Below are 14,725 nucleotides of genomic sequence, written 5' to 3' on the forward strand. Positions count from 1 at the left end.
CCTAGGATGTTAGCAACCTGAATTGCATCTCTTGCTCTGCCACAGACTTTCTGGGAGACACGGCACATGTCTCCATCTTTTTGTGGCTTACTGTCCTACCTGGGAAATGGGAGTAACAGGATCACCTCACAGAGACACAGGAAGGATAAAAACTGAAGAGCTTAGGAAAATGAGGCCTATAATAGAAGAGGGATTGACCAAAGTGTTAGAAGACCCTACCCTTGTGCAGGCAGTGCTGTCTGACACACTTGCTTTCAGAAATGCATTTGGCTGTCAGAGGGAGTGGACTCTGGTGCCTTCTGCTACTCCTTCCCTCTCCCCACTGGAGGGTTCAAGGGAACGGTGGGAACACAATTGGGCTGAGAACATCCTAAAGTGGTAATTGAAAGGGTAAACCAAAAATGGCACAAGTAAAGCAGAGACCTATTTACACCTTGCATCGTGCTTTCTTTCATCTCTCTAACGATAATTCAAGAAGCATTAGCAGAGCCAGGCAGACTCCTTCTCCTGGCACCTCTGTCACACTAGAATATCAACTCCTGACATGCAGTTACTCTCAGAATGCAAGAGAGACCACTAAAGCAGGCAGTAACATTAGAAGAACAGTAGAAGCTGTGTTCATGACCAGGACAGGAGCTGGAAAGATTTCCTATGTTTCCATAAAACATCCCATTTCCCTCTATACAATCCTATCTCAGGAAACAAACAAAACAAAACAAATTCTATTAATTCAAGGGTCTAAGACTAAAGAAGGAAATGACAAGTTATATTAAGAAAAAGAGGGTGGCACTTTAAAAGAGGAAAAACCAAGATATCCCCAGTTACTAGGAGCAGATACATGGGTCCCCTTTGGCACTGAAGCAAAACTGGAAGAACCCTAAAACTACTCCTTTCTCTTCAGCTTAAAGAAGAATAGTGCATGATAGATTTGTCTGAATAGAACAATCAGAAATTATTAACATATCTCAACAAGATTATCGAATGTCTTTTAAACTGTTTGTATTGAAGTCCAAAACAGTCCCAAGCTCACTCTGTAAATCCCGGGGCTGCTGAGCATCCTGCTGAATTCAAGAGGCATCATTAAAAATAACACATTGTTTGCATTTTTCATAAAGACATCAAGAGGACTTCATCCCTGTGAAACACGATCTCCCCCCGGGAATTACGGATGAGCAAAACCAGAACAAGTGGAAGTTTCATTTTTTTTCCCTTTAAATGCCAAGAAGCCAATGGGTTAAGCTCTCAATTTATCTTTGTTTCTCCAAAGATACACCACTAGTTCAGAGACATTAAGAGCGAGACCACACCTGTGTTTCTTTAGCAGTAGCCTGCTGAAAATATTTGTCAGGCATTGTGTCAGAATCCAGAGCACATTCTTTCACTTTATGATTAACCTTTAAAGAGATTACGTGGGGAAAATGCTCCAAGTGACATTCATAGTAAATTAAGTGCATTCATACTGGAAAGGGTTTACACCCTTGAAGCTGGCCGTGTTTTTCAAACAAAGCCCAACTCAGCCCTGAAGTGTGCGTCCACAGGAAACTGAATACGCAACCAAAAGCTGAAAACAAGCCAGGAATGTTTTGATATTTAGACAGTAGTAAATTCAATACTCCATAGGAAAAAGAAAAGAGAGAAACTGGCCCTTCTTCTAATAAGATCTGGTCATAGGGATGAGCAAATCAGCTTCAGTTAAGTAAAACCTGAACCCGGACTCGCCTTGCACACAGATCCCTTCTTCCCGTCATCCCACAAACACCCCAAACACCTATGAAAGGTTCTGCCACCTCTCCTGGGCTTGGCACTGCTCCGAGCTGTTCCTCCTGACAAGGTTTGCCCCCTGGATCCGTGTCAGCTGGTGCAACTCCAGCGCTGTTTCATTGAGAGTTTATCTCGGAGACTAAAGCAAAAGTCAGAGGCTGCCTGAATCTGGGCCCTTGGCCAAATCTCCAAAGACAAAGAACTTTGTCCAGCACAATACTAATAAATGATTACACCCTCCTTTTACAAAACATTAATTCACTTGACTTGGGGCATAGGATTCCTTTTTCAAGCATACAAGTAGGGGTTTAAAGAAAAAACATGCCTATTTGTACAGCATCAGCAGCAAGACCTGATCAAACATATTTTCCCACTATTACATTGAACAGAGCCCCTCATCGTGCATCAGAGTGACTTGTACCGTAAATGAAGTGGCAGAAATGATGCAAAAGTAAATGTAATACGTGAGTTTTGGAAGCAGTGTGTCAGCAGCACAACACGAAGGCTCTGCTGCATTCCCCGCTGCTCTGCATGTCTATGACCACTTATGGTGGCAACCAGGAAAGTGATCCCTGAACAGCCAGTTTCTCATGTTCCGTGCAAGCACTGGCTGTGCGCTGCTGTCCTGCCTCAGCACTCTGACTTGGACCTTTGCCCAAGCCACATGGGGTTTTTTCCTTATGCAAAATAATGCAGAATGCTTCCCGAACAGCCAAGCCTGCATCTGCACGCCTGCGGAGGGAGGATGACAAAGCTGCTGAGTGACAGCAGCCATTTGGAGTGCAAAACCTCAGCAGCTCAACAGCCCTCAAAACCTTGGGAGAACATTTCATGTTCTTGAGCACCATCTGCTGGTACCTCGTCCACTGACACAAGCACAGCCACCTCTACCTGCACTGCAGGGCTCCTCTGTCAGAGAGGACAAGGGCTACCTTCTATCCAAGAACTGCTGAACTATTAACTGATATGTAGTACCTCTTAACAGCAATCAGGTAGCATTTTATAAACGAGAACAGCAAACTGATGAAGCCAGATCTTTTCCTCAGCACTAGCATACATAGTAAGGTAACTAAGTGTGTCTGTAACAACATTTTTATTCAATAATTCAGATTAGAAGTGTGATATGTGACGTGAACTGACTGGTCACCCCCACTCACTGTGTTCTAGTGCTCTTTGGACAGCCCTGAACTGCAGTCACAGAATCAGAGAATCATGGAATGGTTTGTGTTGGAAGGGACCTTAAAGCTCAGCCAGTTCCAACCCCCTGCCATGGGCAGGGACACCTTCCACTAGAGCAGGTTGCTCCAAGCCCCTGTGTCCAACCTGGCCTTGAACACTGCCAGGGATGGGGCAGCCACAGCTTCTCTGGGCACCCTGTGCCAGCGCCTCAGCACCCTCACAGGGAAGAGCTTCTGCCTAAGAGCTCATTTGAAAAGACAAGAGGAAGAGGAAGAGAGAAGAAAAATCTAGTTCTCAAAGTCAGAAATAAAAATTTAAAAGTCTGGCAGGCTGTGGAAATCAAAACTGACAAACCCAGGGTTATTTTCCCGTTTAAGTTTTTGTTATTCATAAAGCAGTACTGCAACGTCAGAGTCTGACTTGGTTTTTGAGGGCTGGTGCTGTTGCTAACAGTGCTTCTGCATTGTTCAACACCAGTCTGAACAAGGACTTTCCCCAAAAGTCCTGGGAAAGGACTTCAAGTCTTTCAGGACAAACTTCTTATAGGTTGTACGATTTCATCTTCATCCTAGTGTATAACTGCAGTTGCTTGTTGATGAAAGGCATGAGAAGACAAGGAAAATGATAAGGTTTACTACAATAACTTTTAAATACTCTTTGATACAAGCGTTTTTTTTGTTAAGGACCACGGGCACTTCTTGTATGGTTCAGAATGATTCCCTGTGTTAAGTCACGACCTATGATCACAAATTATCGGCTGTTGACCATTCCAATATAGGTTTCATGTATCTGTAATAAAGACAGTGTTCAATTTAAAGGTGAAAACACTGTGAACTCACGTAACAGGGATTGTCTCGAAGGCTCCAGCCCCTGCAGAGTCCCAGTTCCTCTTGAAGCGCTTGTTTTCTATACAGCTCTACAGCAGTTTGCTCCTGCCCTTGGAACGCAGCGAGCTGGCAGCTCCCGTTAATGCATTCATCAGGAGTCTGTAAACTCCAGATGGGAGCACGGGATTAATCCCTCTACGTGGTTCCTAAAGCATCTGATACTCGGGACCATCTGGGATTTTGGTGCTGTTCCACAGTGCAGACCTTTTGTACCACCAAGCAATAAAACTCAGCTTGCTCAGGTACAAGAAAACAGCAGGGCACGAGGTCACTCCCAGCCTTGGGCTTGAGGGAGTTGTGGGGGTTTGATAATTAGAAAGACCTAATATCAAGCAAATATTTGGAGCCTAGAGAGGCTCTTTCTTTGTTGAGTGACTTCTCAATACATGAGCTTTCTGTGGTTGTTTCTGTCAACATCATGGATTGCTGCCTTTTCTTTTTTATAATCAATTCCAAAAATCCTTGAAAAACACCAAGACAAAGGCATGACTCACATTCAGAATTTCCTGTGGACTTTTTTAAATGACCAGGATGTCATTGGACAGTTTGTCCTAAAATAGACTCATTACAATCCTTCTCAAAAGACAAGGGCTGTAGAAGGTTTAAAGCAGCGATTCTGCTTCATGAGCCCCTTTTGCCAGCAGTCCTGTGAGTGAAGCCCCAAGGCAATCACTGGCACTTTGACAGGTACAAGATTCTCAGAAATGGGCTTTAAAGAGGCGGTTTTCACTGAAGACTTGACAAAGCTGTTGGTGTAAACCAAGAATCGATAGAAACACACCACCAAAGCCATCTCCAAAATCAGAAATGCATTTCCAGGTTTGTCCTCCTGTGAGATTGGGAGATATTGAGGCAGACTTCAAGGGTGGGAGATTGACAGGAGCACCAAGGGCTGATAACCTCTTCCCCTGAAACAGGCATGCTGGGGATGGTGAGAAATGACCAGTCTTGATCACATATCCCCTGCACCAGATCAGAGATGGAGCCCTGCAGCCCAAAGTCACGTCCCAGTCACTGTTAGTAGGATAAACTGTTTTCTCTTCTGTGCCGCCAGTGGCAGAGAGGATGAAGATAAATGGGAAGGCAGCACACTAGCAAAATATTAAAGACAAAGGAAGTGGTTTGGGATGGCACTTGGAAGTGTCCCAGAGCATTTGCCTGACGGTATGTTTCTCTAGAGCCCCACAGGGATAGGAAGTTAAGGCAATTCTGCTCCTTACAGGCACAGTAACAGAAGTGAATGTTCGGGTTTTCTCCAGCTCTCACATTCTCTCTTTGAAAAACAGTCTGGTTTTTCATTAGACATGGGGGATTTCTGCTGACCAGAAAGACTGGAGTTGAATGCCATATGCTCCATAAATCCATGCTGATAATTTTGATGATCTGTTAGTTATTTCATTAGCATTATACAACTACAAAGGGTGAGAGGCCATGTTAAACTCCATAAAACTTTTAGAGTCCTGTGGAGGAGGAGTGGTTGGGGGGAGAAGGAGGGAACGGAGCAGCCTTAGGAAAGTATTGAGGAAAATAATACAAATGACACATTATGAAACTCAGTTCTGGTCGGGCTGGCAGGGTTAGCAGGTGGGCAATGCTTTCACATGCCTTTCAGATACACACAGAGATTGCGCAACTGCAGAGGAAAGCATTGGTAAAACATTACAAAAGGTTCAGAGCCTGTTCTTTGGTCTGATTTGAACTGCTGTTGATCCCAGAGCACGAATCCCAGGACCAGATGAACACAGGATGCTTGCTCGTATAAAGACAGGAGCAGACTCTCACTTCGCACTGTATTGATCTGAAAGCAACACCACAACAGGGCGGGAGGTGGGAATGCTGTGACTTGGGAGCACAGTCTGCGTGACTCATTCTCCAAAAAGAGATCTCCAAAGGCTCACAGCTGAGCAGCAGCCAGCCAAGAGACTCTTACCGGTCAGAAATGTAGTATACAAGGGATAAAAATGTGCTCTGTAGTTCCATGTGGCCCTACATCTGCAAATATTTTACATTTTCAAATGTTTAGAGAATTATAGATATACTAATTCCTGCAGCCTCCCTGTAAACGTTCTCAACACGTTTTATAGAAGCAGCAGAGGCAGCAAAGTAGCTTGTTCCAAAGCCAAACAGTCAGTAGCAGGTTTGAAGAGATCCAGAGTTAAACAATATTGCAGAAGATGAAGAATGCTCATTTCATGGCACATTCAGCTTTACTTCCACAGCATTCACTGTGCTATTTGACCTGGGTGAGCAGGTTGCCATTCCAGTCATTATTTTGTTCAATAGAGAGAAGCAGAGGTCTCAAACACTCATGTTTTTACACATCCTTTTAAAACCTCAGCTTGTGGAATCAAACCTCCACTTTTATTCTTATGGTTTGGGGATTATTATGGGGTTTTAATTAAAATTTATCACATATTTGTGGAAAACACATTGGCGCCACCACCACCACCTTTACACCAGTGATGATAAAGCAAATAGAAGAGAAACCTTTAGTTATTTTTAGATACTCGTTATTTCTGGGGCACCCAATACAAGGAGGGACATGGCCACGGAGCTGCTGCGAGGGCTGGAGCAGCTCTGCTCTGGAGCCAGGCTGAGAGAGCTGGGCTGGGGCAGCCTGGAGAAGAGAAGGCTCCTGAAGGGGAGACCTTAGAGCAGCTCCAGTGCCTAAAGGGGCTCCAGGAAACCTGGAGAGGGGCTTTGGACAAGGGCCTGTAGGGACAGGACAAGGGGAATGGCTTTAACCTGCCAGAGGGGAGATTGAGATGAGCTCTGAGGCAGAAGCTCTTCCCTGTGAGAGTGCTGAGGCGCTGGCACAGGGTGCCCAGAGAAGCTGTGGCTGCCCCATCCCTGGCAGTGTTCAAGGCCAGGTTGGACACAGGGGCTTGGAGCAACCTGCTCTAGTGGAAGGTGTCCCTGCCCGTGGCAGGGGTTGGAGCTGGATGAGCTTTAAGGTCCCTTCCAACCCAAACCATTCTAGGATTCTACGATTTCCACTTATACCTTCTGATATTAATGAATTTTGACAATGAATGTTACGTTCACAAACCCAGGGACTATGTAGGACATCCAAAGAGTCCTTTTGAAATCCTGATTTAACTTTCTCCTTAAAAATTCCCAGTCAGCCATTCATTGTGCAGTTTAGTTGCCCAGTCGAATACTGAACATACCAAATGATGAAAGAAATAGGAAGCAAAAAGTTTAAGAGCATCTTATGGGCTGTAATTTGTTCCCAGGAAATGCTTCCTGCATAATACATATGAGCGAACCAACAAAAATGAAATTCTGTTAAAAAACAATCTATAAAGAGGAGAAAAACTCAGTAAATTACTAACTGCAGGCTCTGGTCAGGAGTTCCTAGCTCCCATTAGCCAGCTCTGTCTCCTAAACCACATTGGTTTCTGCCACACAAACTCCAGATGGAAAAGGCTCAGCTTTGGGTCTCCTGGTTAAACAAAAGAGCAGGCAGGGCTGCAGCCATGGGACTGTAAATATTCTGGTTTGGGTTTTTGGCATCTGTAGTATACAGCTCTCTCCTACATGTGCTTCTGCATGTGCACACACACCCATTAATAAAGACAGACTGTTACCTTGAGGGAATAGCCAAAAAGCTCTAAAGTGGTGACCTACTGTTATTGCAACCATATCAGCTTGAAGTTGTAATGAACCCTTCCTCCTTTCCACTTCTCTCATGCACTTTGAGCACAGATGCCAAACCCAGGCTGGGTATTAGGAACTTCCGAGCTGCATATGGATGTAAACGGACGCTGAGTTTGGTCTTCAGAGTTGTGTATGTTTGTAAAGAACACAGGAACTGATACAACACATCTGCTCCCACTGCTTCCACAACACTATTTCTTTCATCTGCTTGAGTTTTGGCTTCTCTGAGAGGAAGTAATTGGCTGTTAATTATGGGGGCTGAGAACTGGTCACATCACAGGACTGTGTTTGCAAGCATGATTCATGACAGCATCATTTCTCAGCAGCTGTCAGCAGTAAAGGCTCAGCACTTACAAGAAACTATTATAATATTCTAGCAGCAAAGGATGCAGACAAATGCTGTGCACAGCTGAGAAAGCAGCAAACTAAATATTTTTTTAAAACCTTTATTTGATAGAGATTCAACTTGCAACATGCTGTTTCTCAGGAGAGATAAACAACAACCCTGCCAGCATGGCTTCCCAGCCCGGGAAACCGAAATCCAAACTCTTCAGATGTCCTCCCCAGAGCTGGATGAAAAATGAAAGACCTTTTCTCATTAATAGCTGGAAATCTTAAACTTGTTCTTAATACTCCCCAGACTGTCTCTGTTCCCGTGTCTTTCTTGTCTTATACTTAAATTGTTTGCTCTTTGGGGAAGACATTTTGATTTGTTATCTTCATATAGGCCCTAGGAGATCTGGCCAAATTCCAGCACTACGGTATTTAAAAGCAGGAAAACAGTCAACCTGCATCAGCTCAGAAGTCCGTATAGAACAGCATCCTGTCTCCAGTGACTCCCAGTAGCAAATGCTTTTGGGGGAGAAAATGCAAACACCAGAGCATGAGTGGACTGAACTTCCTGACTATATTTTCCCCGCCTCCTGCAGCAAGTAGTTTAGTAAGAAACAAAGAATAAGAAATAAAAACTGGCATTATGGCACAACAGAGACATCTAAAGACCACGTAGTGTCTCAGTACCTAACGCTGGTGGTGCCACACTGTTGTTGCTTCTTTCAGAGGGAGCTTTGGCAATCCAGGGAAAGTCTGTCATGTAAAGCACTAACTCATCACCATAGATATCATCACCTGAGGTGCCAGAAGCTGGCAGAGAGAGCTGATGGGTTGTACCCATCCCACTTTACAACCTTGTGTAATAACAACCTGAAGTCAGTAGCAGTTCAGGTTCAAATGCTGGGCTGTGAAGTGGGGCCTTCCACAGCTGTCCCCACTGTTGGGACAGCAGGTAGTGTCCCCACCAGCCACCCCAGCTGAATCTGTCCAGACACATCAGACAAACACACTTACCACTCTAAACCAAGCCTGTTCTTGGAAAAATTTGATCCTTAGAAACTCAGCATTAGTGCACTGCTCACTGGAAGAGAGGGCTGCATGCAAATAGTTTGTCATAACCTCAGTTCTAGATTGGGTTTCCATGCATGAATAGAAATGAGAAGCTCTACACAAGCTCTAGACAGCTCTTCTCAGTGGCCACCAGTCACTTCCTACTGTTTGGCAGAGTGACCACCGTGAGGAATAATATGGTATAATAGCCAGTACCTCTGCCCCAGTGTAGTCATCAGCAATGGTGAAAAACAAGGTGACCCACAGACAACAGACACAGAAGAGCACAGGCCTTTATAAGAAATGAAAATACATTTATATGGGCTTCAAAGTTTTTGGTGTGGTTTTACATACGCAGTTCCCTGCAGCATAATTGATGCTGGGGAAAAGTCTGGTTTGCAGCAGGCACGAAAAATTAAGGCATTCAAAGGAGCTTCATGTTGTTTGTGGGCTAAACCAAAATACCAGGACTTGTATGTAAAACACAAATGAGAAGAAAGGAAAAATACTGTCATAAAACCCCAGCAACGGAGCTTAAAGAAAGATGAAAGATAACAACTTCTCTAGCCTGCCCCCTCAAAAGAGGCCTGAGCCTTTTTCCACTGACTTCCTTAGACTTTGGAAGAGAAACTGAATAAAACCTTTGCTTGTCAATACCCAGGAAATGTTCAATTCAATACTAATTATTTCAGGAAAATGGGATCTTTCGGAACTTGAAGATTATGATCTACTGCCTTCAATAGTCTGACTTTCACATCATGGAGAAGAGCAAGACATCGCCTTATTTTAACACAAACTGGTTCTCTCTGGTATTAGAAACAAAACATGACAGTTTTATTGATGGGGAAGTGGCTGCCAGAGAGAATAAATCCTTTTCCCAAGCACCAGAAAGTGAATCTTGATCTCTCAAGGTATAGGTCAGTGCCTTAACCTCAAGACTATTCTTTCACTCACAGCCATGTATCAAAGTCCACTCTCTACTGACTCCACTAAAAACCCTTTCAGCCCTTCTGCCCTTTGAACATCTGAACTGAAGTGTTACTGGAGTCTTTGCCACACTGGTTGAACGATAAGAAGTTACAAATACAACCGTTGTAGTGCTTGACCAGCGCAGCCTGCTGCCCTCACAAACGATAGCATTGGCTGCCCTGCCTGGCAGTCACGTGCCACTTTCGGGTGGCCACTTCTCTCTTTCTGAATACAAACGAGAATATCTTTTAAGGCTATGCAGGGGCAGACCTGTGGGGTCACGATACCATGTAATAGATTTATGGATAATACATATAAACATGTTTAGGGCTGCAGGTTTGATTTTGTCTCTTCTCTCCCTTGGTGAGCATGAGCTGGAAAAACTGGAGGTGCAGTGCTTTCAGCCCCAAAGAATCACGGCTTATGATCTAACACCATCTGACTAAGCTTAATTGTATGGTGACCAGTTCCTGATTCACAAGTCTTTGGGTAACTTTCCAGGTCAAGTAACTATCATCTCCCAAACCAGTCCCAGTTCCTCAGTGCCGAGAGTCACGTCCTTGCATCCGGCCAAGGCACTCTCAGCACAGACAAGGAAAGCAAAAGAAAAGCACCTCACTAACCCCATGTCTTCGTACCTCTTCAGCACCGCCCATTCCAACACAAATTAATGCTGGCCCTGTTGCCAGTGTTACCAGAAGCTATTCAAAATAAAACAGTAGATAAATCCCAAATCTGGAAGTCTGGAGGGCACCAGCCTCTGTTGCTGCAAATCTTTCACAGACATATGAAGATAGGTGTGACCTATCAAGTTGAGAATTCAAGCTATACTAAATGTGCCACAGACTATGTTGCAGAAGCACTACAAGAGTGTGTTATCTTACTGACCAAAAGCTGATATACTGAAGCGTTTCAAAATCCATGTACTTATTCAGGTTGTCTATAATTGCTGGACCTTACAAGCATTCAGAATAGGGTGAGCTACCCAAAATTCAAGTCATCCACATAAGAGTTTCCAAGATACGTCTGTCCTACAGAAGCCCCCTGATAAAACAGCTCATCAGCTCTTTGAACATGTTCAGATTGTACATACATGTATGTACCTATAGAATACAATCCTGCCCAGATCAGCGTCATCTGTGAGGATTTGATTGCCCACTGGTGAAACTGTGCTTAAAAACACTCTCAGCATAAGGGTTGAGTACAGCTCCTCCCTGTTGAATGGGATTTCAGTCAGAAGGGTGCAGTCGCTGCCGTAGACAGGCACTGCCTGCCCACTCAGTCACCATTTTTAATGACCTTTCGGGGCAGTGAGTAGCAATGGTGAAGATGTAGCTACAACCCAAACATCTCAGCTGGATAATCATTAAGCAATTCACCACAAACAAAAACAGTGTCTTCTGCAGAACTCGGAGGGAACGTGCACAGTTGCTTTCTGCACACATTTATTGGAAAGCTTTTAATAAACACAGATGTTGGGAACGGATGGCTACTGTGTAATCATGTGTAGGAAAAGCCAAAGGACAAAATATCCCTTAATGAAGACCCGCATTCCATGCAATATTCCAAAATAAGCGAGGCAGAAATATGGTCAGTGTTACAAACAGACAAATCATAAGAATCCAGATGCCAATACTTAATGATTTTAAAACATTCTTCTCTCACCCCTCCTTTGTAAGCTAAAGAAAAGCGCTGAGCAGGCCCTGCTCTGAGCCACATACACGATAGCTCAAGGGCTCAAGAGACCTACAAGGTGGGTCCCCTACAAGGGATCTGAGCCAGTTTTGTAGAGTGTTAAATCCAGTTTTAAACAATGTCATTTAGAGATGGAAAGACTCCCACTATTTCTGATATGCTTACTTTATACTTACTGCTCTTGCAGGCACACAGATGTTCAGATGAAAAGCTTTGACTGGATTTTAGGTTCTGTTCTATTTTGGTTTTTAGAGGTATAAAAAAAATCTCCATGAAAATATTTCTGAGGCAATGAACCCATTATTGGCCTGTGCAATTCCCAGGAACAACACTGTGATTCTGCTGTGACCAGAAATAATCCCAGATTAGCAGAAACGTGTTCACTTTTTCCAAAAAGGAGAAGAGAAAAATAACTGGACACTGAAGCAAATCAAATGTCCACATTCCTGCCTTTAAACAGTCTTCAGTACAAAAATACAAAGTTCAACTTTGCCGGAACTAACTCCATAATACGCTGGCAGACCATCAGAATGGTGTTTTTAACTGGATTTCCCCCTCCTCCCTTTTTTCTTCCCCTTCATTTGGGACTTTCATTCACTAATCCCAACTAAATAATCCCCAAGGAGAAGAAGTTATTTTTGCAAGTCCAAGATCCTCATTATGGCAGTGAACTTTGCCGAAGAATCCAAAACTCAGGCAACTGAAGAATATATTTGTAATATTCAACAAAATAATAAATTCAGCACATGACACAGGAAATAATAATCAGATGATCTCAGCCCCAGAAGTATTTCAGCGCTGTGGAAATGCCAGGTTGGAGAGTTCATGTGGAAAAGGAAAAGCCTTGTAACTTCTCCAAACATCAGTCATCACTTCCAGATACCTCTAAATACAGCCATTCATTTCACACTGCAGGATATTGTATTGAAAAGCAAGGCAGGGCCAACACAGCACCTTCTACCACTAAATATGCACTGCACAAACCTTAGCTAAGTGTGTTTTTCCTATTTGGAATAGGGCTCTTTCATTTCCAAAAAAGAGGTTCATGCTTCTCGCAGAGCAAAATATTTATAGCCACATGCAAAAAAATATAAAAGAGCTTGAAAAGGCAAAGCCAGAGGTATTCCAGGATAGCTCCATGTCAAACAGAGAATGACTCATCCACCTCTTTCAATGAAAATGTTCATCCTAGACAGATCAAAGGCACTAAGTACACCAAGCCCTTTCTGCAAAACCTGGCAAGAAAGTAAAAAGGTTTTCAATCAGCACTCACTTAGTGGGAGGTCTGGGAACAAATGAAAGCCATAAGATGCTGGCATATGAAAGAGACCGTCCCCTACAATGGACAATAGGGACAATGTATGTAATCTCAGCATAGTTTGCAAGGAATAGAATAGAATGAATAGATGAATATTTTTGTGCAGCTATACCAGATGCCATATGGATCTGATATTAGCAGTATTGGATTAGTTTTGCTATGGACTTCCAAAGATCTTCCCTGCTGCCTATCATTCACATGCTTTCATTGCCACAGATTTGACAGCTGGGAGAAATGCAGTCCTTCATCTCATTGCGTATTTGCTTTTGAGTCTCTGTACGGATTCCTACCACCCTGCGATCGGTCTGAATACGTCTTAGAATCACAATCTGGTTTGAGTTGAAAGGGACCTCAAAGCTCCTCCAGCTCCAACCCCCTGCCACGGGCAGGGACACCTTCCACTAGAGCAGGTTGCCCCAAGCCCGTGTCCAACCTGGCCTTGAACACCGCCAGGGATGGGGCATTGCAGTAAACGAGGGTCTTGCACTAACTGAGGTCACTGCAGTAAATGGGGTCTTGCAGTAAATGAGTCTCTGCCAACTGTTATTTTCTTGTTAGGTCATATTTTATGACTTGGACTACCACCTCTATCCACCACCCCCGCAAAGGCTATAAGGGAAGGGAAACAAGAAACCACAAAACACAGGAAAGTAAAAAGTCCAAGTCTAATTTAAAATAACCCTGACCCATTGCAGTGGCTGCCTGCAGCAGAGGAACACAAGGCTAAAGATTATCTCGCAGAGCAGTGTTCTGTGTTCTGCCGTGGCTGCCATCCCTTCCCCAGAAGCCCAGGGAGACTTCTTGCACCAAGAGCATCTGGCAGTGCTGCGGCCCTTCCCGGGAAGCTGGGCAGCAGATCCTGGCCACACAGTGACCACAGGTGATGGCATGTGCCAGCCCATAGCCTCAGCTAAGGGAAGAGCTTTTCTCCAGAGGAAGGTCAGAGAGACCCCGCTGCCTGCCTCGCTCCTCTGAGCCACCCATGATCCATTAATGCGCTGGTGTTTCAGGAGATCAACTTTTGGACCTCATAGAAATCATTGTCACTCCCAGCAGTAACTGGGTTGTAATTCATGCTGCCTGTTTCTGCATTGCGGGGGGTCCTTTGCAGTGGCTCTTGTACCTGAAAGCGGCTGGTTCATGGGAACACGAAGGGTCAGGTCAGGAGAACTGGCTCACAAAGCTCCTTGGTCACAACTTCACCCAGCCTGTGCTGCTGCAGTGATGTTTTGCTGCAATCATTCAAGCCAGGCTACCTCAACACAGGGTACACAGCCTAAATGACCTCTGCAAAGAAGATGGAGCTATCAGATTTTCCAAAAGCAATATGCAGAAGCTCTCCACAGTTTCCAGAGAAGCGCGAATTGCGTCGGGCACTTCAGAGCAACTGATAAATTAACTAACCCTACACTGGTAGTTCAGTTCAAAGGCAGTAAAGTCACTATGAAAGATGAACACAACTGCCCAAATTGCATGCCGGAGCGTAGATGTTGAACCCCTCCAACAAGCACTTCATGGCCTTGGGCAAACCCTACTTCCTCAGCACTAATTGCAGAGACTGCAAGCTCTTTGAGGCAGGCAGGACATGAGTGGGCCCTCCTGTGATGATTAAATAAGAATTAACATCTCTGGGCAGAGTACATTCCATCCCCAAAGGTTTAGCACTTCTGTGTAGTAAAGCCAACATCTCGTATTCCTCTCACTGAATGCTTTACCTCACTGTTTGTGGGAAATGGAGAGAACAGTATCCTGTAAAGCTTCCTTTGCAACTTCCCAGTTTTCTTTGTCCTCTTGCTTCACTAGCTGTTGTTTACCACTTTCAGCAGCAGAGACAGCAGGCCAGGAGACCTATTTACATCCTGCAGTGTGGCTA

Source organism: Strigops habroptila, chromosome 9, assembly GCF_004027225.2.
Source record: "Strigops habroptila isolate Jane chromosome 9, bStrHab1.2.pri, whole genome shotgun sequence".
Taxonomy (NCBI): Eukaryota; Metazoa; Chordata; class Aves; order Psittaciformes; family Psittacidae; genus Strigops; species Strigops habroptila.